Source organism: Pseudophryne corroboree, unplaced genomic scaffold (assembly GCF_028390025.1).
Source record: "Pseudophryne corroboree isolate aPseCor3 unplaced genomic scaffold, aPseCor3.hap2 scaffold_389, whole genome shotgun sequence".
In the NCBI taxonomy this organism is placed as follows: Eukaryota; Metazoa; Chordata; class Amphibia; order Anura; family Myobatrachidae; genus Pseudophryne; species Pseudophryne corroboree.
The window spans coordinates 482,321-502,496 of record NW_026970034.1 but is presented as its reverse complement, the minus strand read 5'-3'; the positions used below and the strand labels follow the sequence as shown (position 1 = coordinate 502,496).

Below are 20,176 nucleotides of genomic sequence, written 5' to 3'. Positions count from 1 at the left end.
TGCATCTTGCTGCCTTTCCAATGAAGCAAGTTTAATTTAGTAATAGGTGAAAAACCATCCCTACAAAGGTGTTAATCAGAGACTTGGCTTTGTGGACACTTTTCAGAGAACAAATTTGTTAGCATAAAAATAAAGCCAGAAAATGAAGAGCTGTTTAATCACTCAATTGGATTTTTTTTGCCAGCATATTTCTTTTTCTCTGCAACCCACTGCTAAATTGTGCTTCCTAGCTGTTTTTATAAAATCAATTAATCAAATCTAACTCTGATTACATCAGAGAAGGCCAGGTACCCTACACCATAACAGGGGGTTTGAAATGTTGACTTGTCTACTTAAAGATCACCAAAACTTGATAACAAGGTCAATTACGTCCCTGGGTGGGATTGAACCACCAACCTTTTGGTTAGTAGCCGGACACACTAACCGATTGCGCCACAGAGACACTTTGCAAAAAGTCCATACTGACAAAGGCTAATAAGCATACATCTAGAACGTTTCCTAGAAAAACTTTAAAAAGTCAATAATCTGGAGAGTTTTTGTAAGATGTTTCTTCCATCAACCAACGAAGAAACACATAGGTACTTTCCCATGATGACTGAGTGCTTCAGGATCTCTTGCACTTACATGTGCAGCAGAGTACTGCAATGGAAGCATGCTGGGCCCATAACCCAGAGGTAGGCAGATTGAAACTATCCTTTGCTATATGCATTTTTTTTGTTAATTTAAGTAATCAAAACTGGGATTGATATTTTTGCTCTTTTATTTTTACTTAAAGTACAATAACTTTTACCATTTTAATTTGTTTTAATAGTATATTGACAGTATAGTTTTCTTTAAAAAATCCACTTAATTTTCTTTACCCTATTATTAAAAGGGTAATTGACAAAAACAAACTACATTGTCACCAGAAGAGCAATACAAAATGTACAAGTGATATATTAAAATCATCTTTCCAGCTTGAATTTCAATGATGCATTGGGGCAACGATTTTGTGAGAAACATTTTCACCCTTAAATAAAGATTTTCTTAATTCCTTACCTGTGTGCTAATTATATATCACCTTGTTTTCACATTAAACAGACTTCCACATGAGAAAGCAGCAAGGATGCAGTGGCGTTAATGTTTCCTGGTGTCAACCTGTATTATTTCAGTAGACATTGAAATGAGGATGCATCTTGCTGCCTTTCCAATGAAGCAAGTTTAATTTAGTAATAGGTTAAAAACCATCCTTACAAAGGTGTTAATCAGAGACTTGGCTTTGTGGACACTTTTCAGAGAACAAATTTGTTAGCATAAAAATAAAGCCAGAAAATTAAGAGCTGTTTAATCACTCAATTGGATTTTTTTTGCCAGCATATTTCTTTTTCTCTGCAACCCACTGCTAAATTGTGCTTCCTAGCTGTTTTTATAAAATCACTGAATCAAATCTAACTCTGATTACATCAGAGAAGGCCAGGTACCCTACACCAGAACAGGGGGATTTGAAATTTTGACTTGTCTACTTAAAGATCACCAAAATCTGATAACAAGGTCAATTACGTCCCTGGGTGGGATTGAACCACCAACCTTTTGGTTAATAGCCGTGCACACTAACTGATTGCGCCACAAAGACACTTTGCAAAAGTACATACTGACAAAGGCTAATAAGCATTCATCTAAAACGTTTCCTAGAAAAACTTTAAAAAGTCAATAATCTGGAGAGTTTTTGTAAAATGTTTCTTCCATCAACCAACGAAGAAACACATTGGTACTTTCCCATGATGAGTGAGTGCTTCAGGATCTCTTGCACTTACATGTGCAGCAGAGTACAGCAATGGAAGCATGCTGGGCCCATAACCCAGCGGTAGGCAGATTGAAACTATCCTTTGCTATATGCATTTTTTTTTGTTAATTAAAGTAATCCAAAACTGGGATTGATATTTTGGCTCTTTTATTTTTACTTAAAGTACAATAACTTTTACCATTTTAATTTGTTTTAATAGTATATTGACAGTATTGTTTTCTTTCAAAAATCCACTTAATTTTCTTTACCCTATTATTAAAATGGTAATTGACAAAAACAAACTACATTGTCACCAGAAGAGCAATACAAAATGTACAAGTGATATATTAAAATCATCTTTCCAGCTTGAATTTCAATGATGCATTGGGGCAACGATTTTGTGAGAAACATCTTCACCCTTAAATAAAGATTTTCTTAATTCCTTACCTGTGTGCTAATTAGATATCACCTTGTTTTCACATTAAACAGACTTCCACATGAGAAAGCAGCAAGGATGCAGTGGCGTTAATGTTTCCTGGTGTCAACCTGTATTATTTCAGTAGACATTGAAATGAGGATGCATCTTGCTGCCTTTCCAATGAAGCAAGTTTAATTTAGTAATAGGTGAAAAACCATCCTTACAAAGGTGTTAATAAGAGACTTGGCTTTGTGGACACTTTTCAGAGAACAAATTTGTTAGCATAAAAATAAAGCCAGAAAATGAAGAGCTGTTTAATCACTCAATTGGATTTTTTTGCCAGCATATTTCTTTTTCTCTGCAACCCACTGCTAAATTGTGCTTCCTAGCTGTTTTTATAAAATCACTGAATCAAATCTTACTCTGATTACATCAGAGAAGGCCAGGTACCCTACACCATAAGAGGGGGTTTGAAATTTTGACTTGTCTACTTAAAGATCACCAAAATCTGATAACAAGGTCAATTACGTCCCTGGGTGGGATTGAACCACCAACCTTTTGGTTAATAGCCGTGCACACTAACTGATTGCGCCACAGTGACACTTTGCAAAAGTCCATACTGACAAAGGCTAATAAGCATTCATCTAAAACGTTTCCTAGAAAAACTTTAAAAAGTCAATAATCTGGAGAGTTTTTGTAAGATGTTTCTTCCATCAACCAACGAAGAAACACATTGGTACTTTCCCATGATGAGTGAGTGCTTCATGATCTCTTGCACTTACATGTGCAGCAGAGTACAGCAATGGAAGCATGCTGGGCCCATAACCCAGCGGTAGGCAGATTGAAACTATCCTCTGCTATATGCATTTTTTTTTGTTAATTAAAGTAATCCAAAACTGGGATTGATATTTTGGCTCTTTTATTTTTACTTAAAGTACAATAACTTTTACCATTTTAATTTGTTTTAATAGTATATTGACAGTATTGTTTTCTTTCAAAAATCCACTTAATTTTCTTTACCCTATTATTAAAATGGTAATTGACAAAAACAAACTACATTGTCACCAGAAGAGCAATACAAAATGTACAAGTGATATATTAAAATCATCTTTCCAGCTTGAATTTCAATGATGCATTGGGGCAACGATTTTGTGAGAAACATCTTCACCCTTAAATAAAGATTTTCTTAATTCCTTACCTGTGTGCTAATTAGATATCACCTTGTTTTCACATTAAACAGACTTCCACATGAGAAAGCAGCAAGGACACAGTGGCGTTAATGTTTCCTGGTGTCAACCTGTATTATTTCAGTAGACATTGAAATGAGGATGTATCTTGCTGCCTTTCCAATGAAGCAAGTTTAATTTAGTAATAGGTGAAAAACCATCCCTACAAAGGTGTTAATCAGAGACTTGGCTTTGTAGACACTTTTCAAAGAACAAATTTGTTAGCATAAAAATAAAGCCAGAAAATGAAGAGCTGTTTAATCACTCAATTGGATTTTTTTTGCCAGCATATTTCTTTTTCTCTGCAACCCACTGCTAAAGTGTGCTTCCTAGCTGTTTTTATAAAATCACTGAATCAAATCTAACTCTGATTACATCAGAGAAGGCCAGGTACCCTACACCATAACAGGGGGTTTGAAATTTTGACTTGTCTACTTAAAGATCACCAAAATCTGATAACAAGGTCAATTACGTCCCTGGTTGGAATTGAACCACCAACCTTTTGGTTAGTAGCCGGACACACTAACCGATTGCGCCACAGAGACACTTTGCGAAAAGTACATACTGACAAAGTCTAATAAGCATACATCTAGAACGTTTCCTAGAAAAACTTTAAAAAGTCAATAATCTGGAGAGTTTTTGTAAGATGTTTCTTCCATCAACCAATGAAGAAACACATTGGTACTTTCCCATGATGAGTGAGTGCTTCATGATCTCTTGCACTTACATGTGCAGCAGAGTACTGCAATGGAAGCATGCTGGGCCCATTACCCAGAGGTAGGCAGATTGAAACTATCCTCTGCTATATGCATTTTTTTTGTTAATTAAAGTAATCAAAACTGGGATTGATATTTTTGCTCTTTTATTTTTACTTAAAGTACAATAACTTTTACCATTTTAATTTGTTTTAATAGTATATTGACAGTATAGTTTTCTTTAAAAAATCCACTTAATTTTCTTTACCCTATTATTAAAAGGGTAATTGACAAAAACAAACTACATTGTCACCAGAAGAGCAATACAAAATGTACAAGTGATATATTAAAATCATCTTTCCAGCTTGAATTTCAATGATGCATTGGGGCAACGATTTTGTGAGAAACATCTTCACCCTTAAATAAAGATTTTCTTAATTCCTTACCTGTGTGCTAATTAGATATCACCTTGTTTTCACATTAAACAGACTGCTACATGAGAAAGCAGCAAGGATGCAGTGGCGTTAATGTTTCCTGGTGTCAACCTGTATTATTTCAGTAGACATTGAAATGAGGATGCATCTTGCTGCCTTTCCAATGAAGCAAGTTTAATTTAGTAATAGGTGAAAAACCATCCCTACAAAGGTGTTAATCAGAGACTTGGCTTTGTGGACACTTTTCAGAGAACAAATTTGTTAGCATAAAAATAAAGCCAGAAAATGAAGAGCTGTTTAATCACTCAATTGGATTTTTTTTGCCAGCATATTTCTTTTTCTCTGCAACCCACTGCTAAATTGTGCTTCCTAGCTGTTTTTATAAAATCAATTAATCAAATCTAACTCTGATTACATCAGAGAAGGCCAGGTACCCTACACCATAACAGGGGGTTTGAAATGTTGACTTGTCTACTTAAAGATCACCAAAACTTGATAACAAGGTCAATTACGTCCCTGGGTGGGATTGAACCACCAACCTTTTGGTTAGTAGCCGGACACACTAACCGATTGCGCCACAGAGACACTTTGCAAAAAGTCCATACTGACAAAGGCTAATAAGCATACATCTAGAACGTTTCCTAGAAAAACTTTAAAAAGTCAATAATCTGGAGAGTTTTTGTAAGATGTTTCTTCCATCAACCAACGAAGAAACACATAGGTACTTTCCCATGATGACTGAGTGCTTCAGGATCTCTTGCACTTACATGTGCAGCAGAGTACTGCAATGGAAGCATGCTGGGCCCATAACCCAGAGGTAGGCAGATTGAAACTATCCTTTGCTATATGCATTTTTTTTGTTAATTTAAGTAATCAAAACTGGGATTGATATTTTTGCTCTTTTATTTTTACTTAAAGTACAATAACTTTTACCATTTTAATTTGTTTTAATAGTATATTGACAGTATAGTTTTCTTTAAAAAATCCACTTAATTTTCTTTACCCTATTATTAAAAGGGTAATTGACAAAAACAAACTACATTGTCACCAGAAGAGCAATACAAAATGTACAAGTGATATATTAAAATCATCTTTCCAGCTTGAATTTCAATGATGCATTGGGGCAACGATTTTGTGAGAAACATTTTCACCCTTAAATAAAGATTTTCTTAATTCCTTACCTGTGTGCTAATTATATATCACCTTGTTTTCACATTAAACAGACTTCCACATGAGAAAGCAGCAAGGATGCAGTGGCGTTAATGTTTCCTGGTGTCAACCTGTATTATTTCAGTAGACATTGAAATGAGGATGCATCTTGCTGCCTTTCCAATGAAGCAAGTTTAATTTAGTAATAGGTTAAAAACCATCCTTACAAAGGTGTTAATCAGAGACTTGGCTTTGTGGACACTTTTCAGAGAACAAATTTGTTAGCATAAAAATAAAGCCAGAAAATTAAGAGCTGTTTAATCACTCAATTGGATTTTTTTTGCCAGCATATTTCTTTTTCTCTGCAACCCACTGCTAAATTGTGCTTCCTAGCTGTTTTTATAAAATCACTGAATCAAATCTAACTCTGATTACATCAGAGAAGGCCAGGTACCCTACACCAGAACAGGGGGATTTGAAATTTTGACTTGTCTACTTAAAGATCACCAAAATCTGATAACAAGGTCAATTACGTCCCTGGGTGGGATTGAACCACCAACCTTTTGGTTAATAGCCGTGCACACTAACTGATTGCGCCACAAAGACACTTTGCAAAAGTACATACTGACAAAGGCTAATAAGCATTCATCTAAAACGTTTCCTAGAAAAACTTTAAAAAGTCAATAATCTGGAGAGTTTTTGTAAAATGTTTCTTCCATCAACCAACGAAGAAACACATTGGTACTTTCCCATGATGAGTGAGTGCTTCAGGATCTCTTGCACTTACATGTGCAGCAGAGTACAGCAATGGAAGCATGCTGGGCCCATAACCCAGCGGTAGGCAGATTGAAACTATCCTTTGCTATATGCATTTTTTTTTGTTAATTAAAGTAATCCAAAACTGGGATTGATATTTTGGCTCTTTTATTTTTACTTAAAGTACAATAACTTTTACCATTTTAATTTGTTTTAATAGTATATTGACAGTATTGTTTTCTTTCAAAAATCCACTTAATTTTCTTTACCCTATTATTAAAATGGTAATTGACAAAAACAAACTACATTGTCACCAGAAGAGCAATACAAAATGTACAAGTGATATATTAAAATCATCTTTCCAGCTTGAATTTCAATGATGCATTGGGGCAACGATTTTGTGAGAAACATCTTCACCCTTAAATAAAGATTTTCTTAATTCCTTACCTGTGTGCTAATTAGATATCACCTTGTTTTCACATTAAACAGACTTCCACATGAGAAAGCAGCAAGGATGCAGTGGCGTTAATGTTTCCTGGTGTCAACCTGTATTATTTCAGTAGACATTGAAATGAGGATGCATCTTGCTGCCTTTCCAATGAAGCAAGTTTAATTTAGTAATAGGTGAAAAACCATCCTTACAAAGGTGTTAATAAGAGACTTGGCTTTGTGGACACTTTTCAGAGAACAAATTTGTTAGCATAAAAATAAAGCCAGAAAATGAAGAGCTGTTTAATCACTCAATTGGATTTTTTTGCCAGCATATTTCTTTTTCTCTGCAACCCACTGCTAAATTGTGCTTCCTAGCTGTTTTTATAAAATCACTGAATCAAATCTTACTCTGATTACATCAGAGAAGGCCAGGTACCCTACACCATAAGAGGGGGTTTGAAATTTTGACTTGTCTACTTAAAGATCACCAAAATCTGATAACAAGGTCAATTACGTCCCTGGGTGGGATTGAACCACCAACCTTTTGGTTAATAGCCGTGCACACTAACTGATTGCGCCACAGTGACACTTTGCAAAAGTCCATACTGACAAAGGCTAATAAGCATTCATCTAAAACGTTTCCTAGAAAAACTTTAAAAAGTCAATAATCTGGAGAGTTTTTGTAAGATGTTTCTTCCATCAACCAACGAAGAAACACATTGGTACTTTCCCATGATGAGTGAGTGCTTCATGATCTCTTGCACTTACATGTGCAGCAGAGTACAGCAATGGAAGCATGCTGGGCCCATAACCCAGCGGTAGGCAGATTGAAACTATCCTCTGCTATATGCATTTTTTTTTGTTAATTAAAGTAATCCAAAACTGGGATTGATATTTTGGCTCTTTTATTTTTACTTAAAGTACAATAACTTTTACCATTTTAATTTGTTTTAATAGTATATTGACAGTATTGTTTTCTTTCAAAAATCCACTTAATTTTCTTTACCCTATTATTAAAATGGTAATTGACAAAAACAAACTACATTGTCACCAGAAGAGCAATACAAAATGTACAAGTGATATATTAAAATCATCTTTCCAGCTTGAATTTCAATGATGCATTGGGGCAACGATTTTGTGAGAAACATCTTCACCCTTAAATAAAGATTTTCTTAATTCCTTACCTGTGTGCTAATTAGATATCACCTTGTTTTCACATTAAACAGACTTCCACATGAGAAAGCAGCAAGGACACAGTGGCGTTAATGTTTCCTGGTGTCAACCTGTATTATTTCAGTAGACATTGAAATGAGGATGTATCTTGCTGCCTTTCCAATGAAGCAAGTTTAATTTAGTAATAGGTGAAAAACCATCCCTACAAAGGTGTTAATCAGAGACTTGGCTTTGTAGACACTTTTCAAAGAACAAATTTGTTAGCATAAAAATAAAGCCAGAAAATGAAGAGCTGTTTAATCACTCAATTGGATTTTTTTTGCCAGCATATTTCTTTTTCTCTGCAACCCACTGCTAAAGTGTGCTTCCTAGCTGTTTTTATAAAATCACTGAATCAAATCTAACTCTGATTACATCAGAGAAGGCCAGGTACCCTACACCATAACAGGGGGTTTGAAATTTTGACTTGTCTACTTGAAGATCACCAAAATCGGATAACAAGGTCAATTACGTCCCTGGTTGGAATTGAACCACCAACCTTTTGGTTAGTAGCCGGACACACTAACCGATTGCGCCACAGAGACACTTTGCAAAAAGTAAATACTGACAAAGTCTAATAAGCATACATCTAGAACGTTTCCTAGAAAAACTTTAAAAAGTCAATAATCTGGAGAGTTTTTGTAAGATGTTTCTTCCATCAACCAATGAAGAAACACATTGGTACTTTCCCATGATGAGTGAGTGCTTCATGATCTCTTGCACTTACATGTGCAGCAGAGTACTGCAATGGAAGCATGCTGGGCCCATTACCCAGAGGTAGGCAGATTGAAACTATCCTCTGCTATATGCATTTTTTTTGTTAATTAAAGTAATCAAAACTGGGATTGATATTTTTGCTCTTTTATTTTTACTTAAAGTACAATAACTTTTACCATTTTAATTTGTTTTAATAGTATATTGACAGTATAGTTTTCTTTAAAAAATCCACTTAATTTTCTTTACCCTATTATTAAAAGGGTAATTGACAAAAACAAACTACATTGTCACCAGAAGAGCAATACAAAATGTACAAGTGATATATTAAAATCATCTTTCCAGCTTGAATTTCAATGATGCATTGGGGCAACGATTTTGTGAGAAACATCTTCACCCTTAAATAAAGATTTTCTTAATTCCTTACCTGTGTGCTAATTAGATATCACCTTGTTTTCACATTAAACAGACTGCTACATGAGAAAGCAGCAAGGATGCAGTGGCGTTAATGTTTCCTGGTGTCAACCTGTATTATTTCAGTAGACATTGAAATGAGGATGCATCTTGCTGCCTTTCCAATGAAGCAAGTTTAATTTAGTAATAGGTGAAAAACCATCCCTACAAAGGTGTTAATCAGAGACTTGGCTTTGTGGACACTTTTTAGAGAACAAATTTGTTAGCATAAAAATAAAGGCTGAAAATGAAGAGCTGTTTAATCACTCAATTGGATTTTTCTGCCAGCATATTTTTTTTCTCTGCAACCCATTGCTAAATTGTGCTTCCTAGCTGTTTTTATAAAATCACTGAATCAAATCTAACTCTGATTACATCAGAGAAGGCCAGGTACCCTACACCATAAGAGGGGATTTGAAATTTTGACTTGTCTACTTAAAGATCACCAAAATCTGATAACAAGGTCAATTACGTCCCTGGGTGGGATTGAACCACCAACCTTTTGGTTTATAGCCGTACACACTAACTGATTGCGCCACAGAGACACTTTGCAAAAGTACATACTGACAAAGGCTAATAAGCATTCATCTAAAACGTTTCCTAGAAAAACTTTAAAAAGTCAATAATCTGGAGAGTTTTTGTAAGATGTTTCTTCCATCCACCAACGAAGAAACACATTGGTACTTTCCCATGATGAGTGAGTGCTTCAGGATCTCTTGCACTTACATGTGCAGCAGAGTATTGCAATGGAAGCATGCTGGGCCCATAACCCAGAGGTAGGCAGATTAAAACTATCCTCTGCTATATGCATTTTTTTTGTTAATTAAAGTAATCCAAAACTGGGATTGATATTTTTGCTCTTTTATTTTTCATTAAAGTACAATAACTTTTACCATTTTAATTTGTTTTAATAGTATATTGAAAGTATTGTTTTCTTTTAAAAATCCCCTTAATTTTCTTTACCCTATTATTAAAATGGTAATTGACAAAAACAAACTACATTGTCACCAGAAGAGCAATACAAAATGTACAAGTGATATATTAAAATCATCTTTCCAGCTTGAATTTCAATGATGCATTGGGGCAACGATTTTGTGAGAAACATTTTCACCCTTAAATAAAGATGTTCTTAATTCCTTACCTGTGTGCTAATTAGATATCACCTTGTTTTCACATTAAACAGACTTCCACATGAGAAAGGAGCAAGGATGCAGTGGCGTTAATGTTTCCTGGTGTCAACCTGTATTATTTCAGTAGACATTGAAATGAGGATGAATCTTGCTGCCTTTCCAATGAAGCAAGTTTAATTTAGTAATAGGTGAAAAACCATCCTTACAAAGGTGTTAATCAGAGACTTGGCTTTGTGGACACTTTTCAGAGAACAAATTTGTTAGCATAAAAATAAAGCCAGAAAATGAAGAGCTGTTTAATCACTCAATTGGATTTTTTTTGCCAGCATATTTCTTTTTCTCTGCAACCCACTGCTAAATTGTGCTTCCTAGCTGTTTTTATAAAATCACTGAATCAAATCTAACTCTGATTACATCAGAGAAGGCCAGGTACCCTACACCAGAACAGGGGGATTTGAAATTTTGACTTGTCTACTTAAAGATCACCAAAATCTGATAACAAGGTCAATTACGTCCCTGGGTGGGATTGAACCACCAACCTTTTGGTTAATAGCCGTGCACACTAACTGATTGCGCCACAAAGACACTTTGCAAAAGTACATACTGACAAAGGCTAATAAGCATTCATCTAAAACGTTTCCTAGAAAAACTTTAAAAAGTCAATAATCTGGAGAGTTTTTGTAAAATGTTTCTTCCATCAACCAACGAAGAAACACATTGGTACTTTCCCATGATGAGTGAGTGCTTCAGGATCTCTTGCACTTACATGTGCAGCAGAGTACAGCAATGGAAGCATGCTGGGCCCATAACCCAGCGGTAGGCAGATTGAAACTATCCTTTGCTATATGCATTTTTTTTTGTTAATTAAAGTAATCCAAAACTGGGATTGATATTTTGGCTCTTTTATTTTTACTTAAAGTACAATAACTTTTACCATTTTAATTTGTTTTAATAGTATATTGACAGTATTGTTTTCTTTCAAAAATCCACTTAATTTTCTTTACCCTATTATTAAAATGGTAATTGACAAAAACAAACTACATTGTCACCAGAAGAGCAATACAAAATGTACAAGTGATATATTAAAATCATCTTTCCAGCTTGAATTTCAATGATGCATTGGGGCAACGATTTTGTGAGAAACATCTTCACCCTTAAATAAAGATTTTCTTAATTCCTTACCTGTGTGCTAATTAGATATCACCTTGTTTTCACATTAAACAGACTTCCACATGAGAAAGCAGCAAGGATGCAGTGGCGTTAATGTTTCCTGGTGTCAACCTGTATTATTTCAGTAGACATTGAAATGAGGATGCATCTTGCTGCCTTTCCAATGAAGCAAGTTTAATTTAGTAATAGGTGAAAAACCATCCTTACAAAGGTGTTAATAAGAGACTTGGCTTTGTGGACACTTTTCAGAGAACAAATTTGTTAGCATAAAAATAAAGCCAGAAAATGAAGAGCTGTTTAATCACTCAATTGGATTTTTTTGCCAGCATATTTCTTTTTCTCTGCAACCCACTGCTAAATTGTGCTTCCTAGCTGTTTTTATAAAATCACTGAATCAAATCTTACTCTGATTACATCAGAGAAGGCCAGGTACCCTACACCATAAGAGGGGGTTTGAAATTTTGACTTGTCTACTTAAAGATCACCAAAATCTGATAACAAGGTCAATTACGTCCCTGGGTGGGATTGAACCACCAACCTTTTGGTTAATAGCCGTGCACACTAACTGATTGCGCCACAGTGACACTTTGCAAAAGTCCATACTGACAAAGGCTAATAAGCATTCATCTAAAACGTTTCCTAGAAAAACTTTAAAAAGTCAATAATCTGGAGAGTTTTTGTAAGATGTTTCTTCCATCAACCAACGAAGAAACACATTGGTACTTTCCCATGATGAGTGAGTGCTTCATGATCTCTTGCACTTACATGTGCAGCAGAGTACAGCAATGGAAGCATGCTGGGCCCATAACCCAGCGGTAGGCAGATTGAAACTATCCTCTGCTATATGCATTTTTTTTTGTTAATTAAAGTAATCCAAAACTGGGATTGATATTTTGGCTCTTTTATTTTTACTTAAAGTACAATAACTTTTACCATTTTAATTTGTTTTAATAGTATATTGACAGTATTGTTTTCTTTCAAAAATCCACTTAATTTTCTTTACCCTATTATTAAAATGGTAATTGACAAAAACAAACTACATTGTCACCAGAAGAGCAATACAAAATGTACAAGTGATATATTAAAATCATCTTTCCAGCTTGAATTTCAATGATGCATTGGGGCAACGATTTTGTGAGAAACATCTTCACCCTTAAATAAAGATTTTCTTAATTCCTTACCTGTGTGCTAATTAGATATCACCTTGTTTTCACATTAAACAGACTTCCACATGAGAAAGCAGCAAGGACACAGTGGCGTTAATGTTTCCTGGTGTCAACCTGTATTATTTCAGTAGACATTGAAATGAGGATGTATCTTGCTGCCTTTCCAATGAAGCAAGTTTAATTTAGTAATAGGTGAAAAACCATCCCTACAAAGGTGTTAATCAGAGACTTGGCTTTGTAGACACTTTTCAAAGAACAAATTTGTTAGCATAAAAATAAAGCCAGAAAATGAAGAGCTGTTTAATCACTCAATTGGATTTTTTTTGCCAGCATATTTCTTTTTCTCTGCAACCCACTGCTAAAGTGTGCTTCCTAGCTGTTTTTATAAAATCACTGAATCAAATCTAACTCTGATTACATCAGAGAAGGCCAGGTACCCTACACCATAACAGGGGGTTTGAAATTTTGACTTGTCTACTTGAAGATCACCAAAATCGGATAACAAGGTCAATTACGTCCCTGGTTGGAATTGAACCACCAACCTTTTGGTTAGTAGCCGGACACACTAACCGATTGCGCCACAGAGACACTTTGCAAAAAGTAAATACTGACAAAGTCTAATAAGCATACATCTAGAACGTTTCCTAGAAAAACTTTAAAAAGTCAATAATCTGGAGAGTTTTTGTAAGATGTTTCTTCCATCAACCAATGAAGAAACACATTGGTACTTTCCCATGATGAGTGAGTGCTTCATGATCTCTTGCACTTACATGTGCAGCAGAGTACTGCAATGGAAGCATGCTGGGCCCATTACCCAGAGGTAGGCAGATTGAAACTATCCTCTGCTATATGCATTTTTTTTGTTAATTAAAGTAATCAAAACTGGGATTGATATTTTTGCTCTTTTATTTTTACTTAAAGTACAATAACTTTTACCATTTTAATTTGTTTTAATAGTATATTGACAGTATAGTTTTCTTTAAAAAATCCACTTAATTTTCTTTACCCTATTATTAAAAGGGTAATTGACAAAAACAAACTACATTGTCACCAGAAGAGCAATACAAAATGTACAAGTGATATATTAAAATCATCTTTCCAGCTTGAATTTCAATGATGCATTGGGGCAACGATTTTGTGAGAAACATCTTCACCCTTAAATAAAGATTTTCTTAATTCCTTACCTGTGTGCTAATTAGATATCACCTTGTTTTCACATTAAACAGACTGCTACATGAGAAAGCAGCAAGGATGCAGTGGCGTTAATGTTTCCTGGTGTCAACCTGTATTATTTCAGTAGACATTGAAATGAGGATGCATCTTGCTGCCTTTCCAATGAAGCAAGTTTAATTTAGTAATAGGTGAAAAACCATCCCTACAAAGGTGTTAATCAGAGACTTGGCTTTGTGGACACTTTTTAGAGAACAAATTTGTTAGCATAAAAATAAAGGCTGAAAATGAAGAGCTGTTTAATCACTCAATTGGATTTTTCTGCCAGCATATTTTTTTTCTCTGCAACCCATTGCTAAATTGTGCTTCCTAGCTGTTTTTATAAAATCACTGAATCAAATCTAACTCTGATTACATCAGAGAAGGCCAGGTACCCTACACCATAAGAGGGGATTTGAAATTTTGACTTGTCTACTTAAAGATCACCAAAATCTGATAACAAGGTCAATTACGTCCCTGGGTGGGATTGAACCACCAACCTTTTGGTTTATAGCCGTACACACTAACTGATTGCGCCACAGAGACACTTTGCAAAAGTACATACTGACAAAGGCTAATAAGCATTCATCTAAAACGTTTCCTAGAAAAACTTTAAAAAGTCAATAATCTGGAGAGTTTTTGTAAGATGTTTCTTCCATCCACCAACGAAGAAACACATTGGTACTTTCCCATGATGAGTGAGTGCTTCAGGATCTCTTGCACTTACATGTGCAGCAGAGTATTGCAATGGAAGCATGCTGGGCCCATAACCCAGAGGTAGGCAGATTAAAACTATCCTCTGCTATATGCATTTTTTTTGTTAATTAAAGTAATCCAAAACTGGGATTGATATTTTTGCTCTTTTATTTTTCATTAAAGTACAATAACTTTTACCATTTTAATTTGTTTTAATAGTATATTGAAAGTATTGTTTTCTTTTAAAAATCCCCTTAATTTTCTTTACCCTATTATTAAAATGGTAATTGACAAAAACAAACTACATTGTCACCAGAAGAGCAATACAAAATGTACAAGTGATATATTAAAATCATCTTTCCAGCTTGAATTTCAATGATGCATTGGGGCAACGATTTTGTGAGAAACATTTTCACCCTTAAATAAAGATGTTCTTAATTCCTTACCTGTGTGCTAATTAGATATCACCTTGTTTTCACATTAAACAGACTTCCACATGAGAAAGGAGCAAGGATGCAGTGGCGTTAATGTTTCCTGGTGTCAACCTGTATTATTTCAGTAGACATTGAAATGAGGATGAATCTTGCTGCCTTTCCAATGAAGCAAGTTTAATTTAGTAATAGGTGAAAAACCATCCTTACAAAGGTGTTAATCAGAGACTTGGCTTTGTGGACACTTTTCAGAGAACAAATTTGTTAGCATAAAAATAAAGCCAGAAAATGAAGAGCTGTTTAATCACTCAATTGGATTTTTTTTGCCAGCATATTTCTTTTTCTCTGCAACCCACTGCTAAATTGTGCTTCCTAGCTGTTTTTATAAAATCACTGAATCAAATCTAACTCTGATTACATCAGAGAAGGCCAGGTACCCTACACCATAAGAGGGGGTTTGAAATTTTGACTTGTCTACTTAAAAATCACCAAAATCTGATAACAAGGTCAATTACGTCCCTGGGTGGGATTGAACCACCAACCTTTTGGTTAATAGCCATACACACTAACTGATTGCGCCACAGAGACACTTTGCAAAAGTCCATACTGACAAAGGCTAATAAGCATTCATCTAAAACGTTTCCTAGAAAAACTTTAAAAAGTCAATAATCTGGAGAGTTTTTGTAAGATGTTTCTTCCATCAACCAACGAAGAAACACATTGGTACTTTCCCATGACGAGTGAGTGCTTCAGGATCTATTGCACTTACATGTGCAGCAGAGTACAGCAATGGAAGCATGCTGGGCACATAACCCAGAGGTAGGCAGATTGAAACTATCCTCTGCTATATGCATTTTTTTTTGTTAATTAAAGTAATCCAAAACTGGGATTGATATGTTGGCTCTTTTATTTTTACTTACAGTACAATAACTTTTACCATTTTAATTTGTTTAATAGTATATTAAAGGACTAGTAAGAGAGGAGAGGTGGACGTAGTGCGTTTGGTGAGGAAAATGAGCCGGGAAGCAGCATTGAGGATAGATTGGAGTGGAGAGAGGTATTTGTCAGGAATGCCAGTCAGGAAGAGATTACAGCAGTCCAGTCTGGAGATGACCAGTGAGTGGATAAGAGTCTTAGTAGCATCCTGGGTCAGAAAGGGTCTGATCCTGGAAATATTTTTTAGATGAAAACGGCAGGTTTGTGAGAGGTGCTGAATGTGTGGTTTGAAGGAGAGGGAGGAGTCAAGGATTACTCCAAGACAGCGCACTTGGGGGGTAGAGGAGATAGTAGTGCCATCAATAGATAATGAGATTGTAGGAGGTGAGGTTATGCGGGAGGGAGGGAAGATGATCAGCTCGGTCTTAGACATGTTAAGTTTAAGAAAGAGCTGGGACATCCAGGAAGAGATAGCAGAGAGACAGTTGGAGATACGAGTGAGGAGAGTAGGGGAGAGGTCTGGAGAGGAAAGATAGATTTGAGTGTCATCAGCATAGAGATGATATTGGAAACCAAAAGAACTAATGAGCTTACCTAGTGAGGACGTATAGAGAGAGAAGAGAAGAGGACCAAGGACAGAACCTTGGGGTACCCCTACAGTTAGTGGAAGTGAGGGGGAGGTGGAGTCATGAGAGGAGACAGAGAATGAACGGTCAGAAAGGTAGGACAACAACCAAGAGAGGGCTGTGTTACGCAGACCAATGGAGTGAAGGATTTGCAGTAGGAGAGGATGGTCCACAGTGTCAAAAGCAGCAGAGAGATCAAGTAGAATAAGTAGAGAGTAGTGTCCCTTAGATTTAGCAGCATGGAGGTCATTGCATACTTTTGTAAGGGCAGTTTCAGTGGAGTGGAGAGGACGGAAGCCAGACTGGAATGGGTCAAGCAGTGAGTGTGAGGAAAGAAAGGAAGTAAGGCGGTTGTAGACAATACGCTCAAGGAGTTTGGAGGCAAAAGGGAGGAGAGAGATGGGTCGGTAGTTGGAGAGAGTGTTTGGATCAAGGGTAGGTTTTTTAAGAATAGGAGAGATGAGAGCGTGCTTGAAGGCAGAGGGGACAGTGCCTGATGAGAGGGAGAGATTGAGAAGGTGGGAAAGATGGGAAAAAGCAGAAGAAGAGAGGTGGCAAAGGAGGCGGGAGGGGATTGGGTCAAGTGGGGAGGTGGTGAGGGGACAGGAACGAATGAGGGCCATGACTTCCTCTCCAGATGCATGGGAGAAAGATGACAGAGTTGGTGCGAGGGATGGGGAGGGTTGGTAAGGGTTGGGAGAAGGCTGGTTACTGATAGTCTGGTGTGATGTGATGTCCTGACGTATGGAGTCAATTTTGGATGTGAAGTAAGTGGCAAAGTCAAGAGCAGAGAGTGAGGAAGGGAGACGAGGTGGAGGTGGGCAGAGGAGTGAGTTGAGAGTGGCAAAGAGGCGCCGGGGGTTGGAAGACAAAGCTCTTCTACCAACTCCCTTTTCTGAAAAGCCATTTAATATATGGTTCCCAGATAGGGGACATATCAGATATTGCCTTTCAAAAGCAGCAAATATCATACCACTTCTATTGCCATCAAAGATAAACATTGATTGTTTTCAGATATTGGATTGAAAAAGCAGTCTTTATTGACATAAAGAAGCAAAAAAACATACATAAACATTACACACATAAGTACTGTGTTGCAGCACAGATAAAACACAATACAAATGCTGTCGGTATAGTACAGTTCAAGAACTACAGCACAGGCCAGCCTACACTATAAATCATGAACTGCACTATACATTTAAACAACACAATAATACAACAGTTAATAAGGCTATGGGTGTGGAGTGTAAGAGGGTGAGGGAATCACAAGCCCGAAGCTTTATTGAAAGACAGACACATATAAAGGGAGGATTAATAAATACAAAGATATCCTTTACTATAGAATGTAGTCCAATCCGGTCTTTCAACTCTTCCACAACTTAAAAACGGATAGTGTTCCCAAGCCTTCCATCCTGGAATATCTTCAGTCTCTCGCCAATGAAGAAAACAATCCCTCCAGCAGACTCTTCAACCACGATACAAGATCACAGCCAAAAGGGCGAGAAGCAACTACACTTGCGTTTAACCAAAATAGCTAAAACTTAGTGGAGGAAAGTGCAGTGCACCAAAACATAAGCTGACACAATCATGGAGAATGCGCCAGCATATATGCTCTTCTATCTATATTTTGCAAACCTGCTCTTGTCCCCTCCAGCTGCTCCATGTAGATTTGACTCATGACCTTTTCATTTCCAACTCCCTACACCTACTAGCCATTACTGAAACTTGGATTACGCCCTCTGACACTACTTCTGCTGCTGCTCTCTCTGCTGGGGGCCTTACATTCACACACACCCCCCGACCTGGGGGTCGCCATGGGGGTGGTGTTGGGGTCCTTTTACCTTCTAGTTACTCCTACCAACTCATACCACCAGAACCATCCCTTATATTCTCTACATATGAGGTCCACTCCATATGCCTCTTCCAACCAGTCCATCTTAGAGTAGCTGTCATTTACCGCCCCCCTGGCACTGCTTCCAAATTCATCGACAACTTTGCTTCCTGGCTTCCTCACTTCCTCTCTTCTGACATTCCCACCATTATCCTAGGTGATTTCAACATCCCTATTGACATCCCCACACAATCCCCTGCCTCTAAACTCCTTAACCTCACCTCTTCACTTGGTCTCTCCCAGTGGACCTCCTCACCCTCCCATGTGAATGGGAGCTCACTGGATCTGGTCTTCACTCACCGCTGTGATATTTCTGATTTTTCCAACTCCCCATTTCCCCTCTCTGACCACCACCTGCTCTCCTTCAACCTATCTCTCTCGACTTCCCCATCTCTACCTCCTAAGGCTACCATCACTAAGCGTAACATTGAAGCTATTGACACCACATTCCTTTCCTCCCTGTTTGACTCACTTCTCTCTCCTATTCTCTCTCTCTCTCATGCCCTGAACAAGCCACTTCCACATACAATGCTTCCCTTACTTCTGCTCTTGACTCTGTTGCTCCACCAACCACTATTCACCCTCGCAAATTAACACCTCAACCCTGGCACACCAAATGCACCAGATATCTGCAAAAATGCTCACGTACTGCTGAGCGACACTGGAGGAAATCACGCTCTAAGGCAGACTTCCTCCATTTCAAACTTTTGCTCTCATCCTTCAGTGCTGCCCTTTCTCTTGCTAAACAGTCATACTTCAAGAACCTCATCTCCTCCCAGTTTTCCAACCCCCGGCGCCTCTTTGCCACTCTCAACTCACTCCTCTGCCCACCTCCACCTCGTCTCCCTTCCTCACTCTCTGCTCTTGACTTTGCCACTTACTTCACATCTAAAATTAACTCCATACGTCAGGACATCACATCACACCAGACTATCAGTAACCAGCCTTCTCCCATCCCTTACCAACCCTCCCCATCCCTCGCACCAACTCAGTCATCTTTCTTCCATGCATCTGGAGAGGAAGTCATGGCCCTCATTCGTTCCTGTCCCCTCACCACCTCCCCACTTGACCCAATCCCCTCCCGCCTCCTTTGCAATCTCTCCCTCTCATCAGGCACTGTCCCCTCTGCCTTCAAGCACGCTCTCATCTCTCCTATTCTTAAAAAACCTACCCTTCATCCAAACACTCTCTCCAACTACCGACCCATCTCTCTTCTCCCTTTTGCCTCCAAACTCCTTGAGCGTATTGTCTACAACCGCCTTACTTCTTTTCTTTCCTCACACTCACTGCTTGACCCATTCCAGTCTGGCTTCCGTCCTCTCCACTCCACTGAAACTGCCCTTACAAAAGTATGCAATGACCTCCATGCTGCTAAATCTAAGGGACACTACTCTCTACTTATTCTACTTGATCTCTCTGCTGCTTTTGACACTGTGGACCATCCTCTCCTACTGCAAATCCTTCACTCCATTGGTCTGCGTAACACTGCCCTCTCTTGGTTGTCGTCCTACCTTTCTGACCGTTCATTCTATGTCTCCTCTCATGACTCCACCTCCCCCTCACTTCCACTAACTGTAGGGGTACCCCAAGGTTCTGTCCTTGGTCCTCTTCTCTCTCTATACGTCCTCACTAGGTAAGCTCATTAGTTCTTTTGGTTTCCAATATCATCT

At 37.4% G+C, this 20,176-nt stretch overlaps 2 non-coding genes across 2 annotated transcripts; both read right to left on the bottom strand.

The window, feature by feature from the left end:
* Positions 1–368: 368 nt before the first annotated feature.
* On the bottom strand, positions 369–442 carry TRNAS-ACU (transfer RNA serine (anticodon ACU)). The gene has a single exon. It is a non-coding gene; the product is annotated as a tRNA-Ser (tRNA).
* Positions 443–5,046: 4,604 nt separating this feature from the next.
* On the bottom strand, positions 5,047–5,120 carry TRNAS-ACU (transfer RNA serine (anticodon ACU)). Its single transcript has one exon. It is a non-coding gene; the product is annotated as a tRNA-Ser (tRNA).
* Between the last annotated feature and the right edge of the window lie 15,056 nt (positions 5,121–20,176).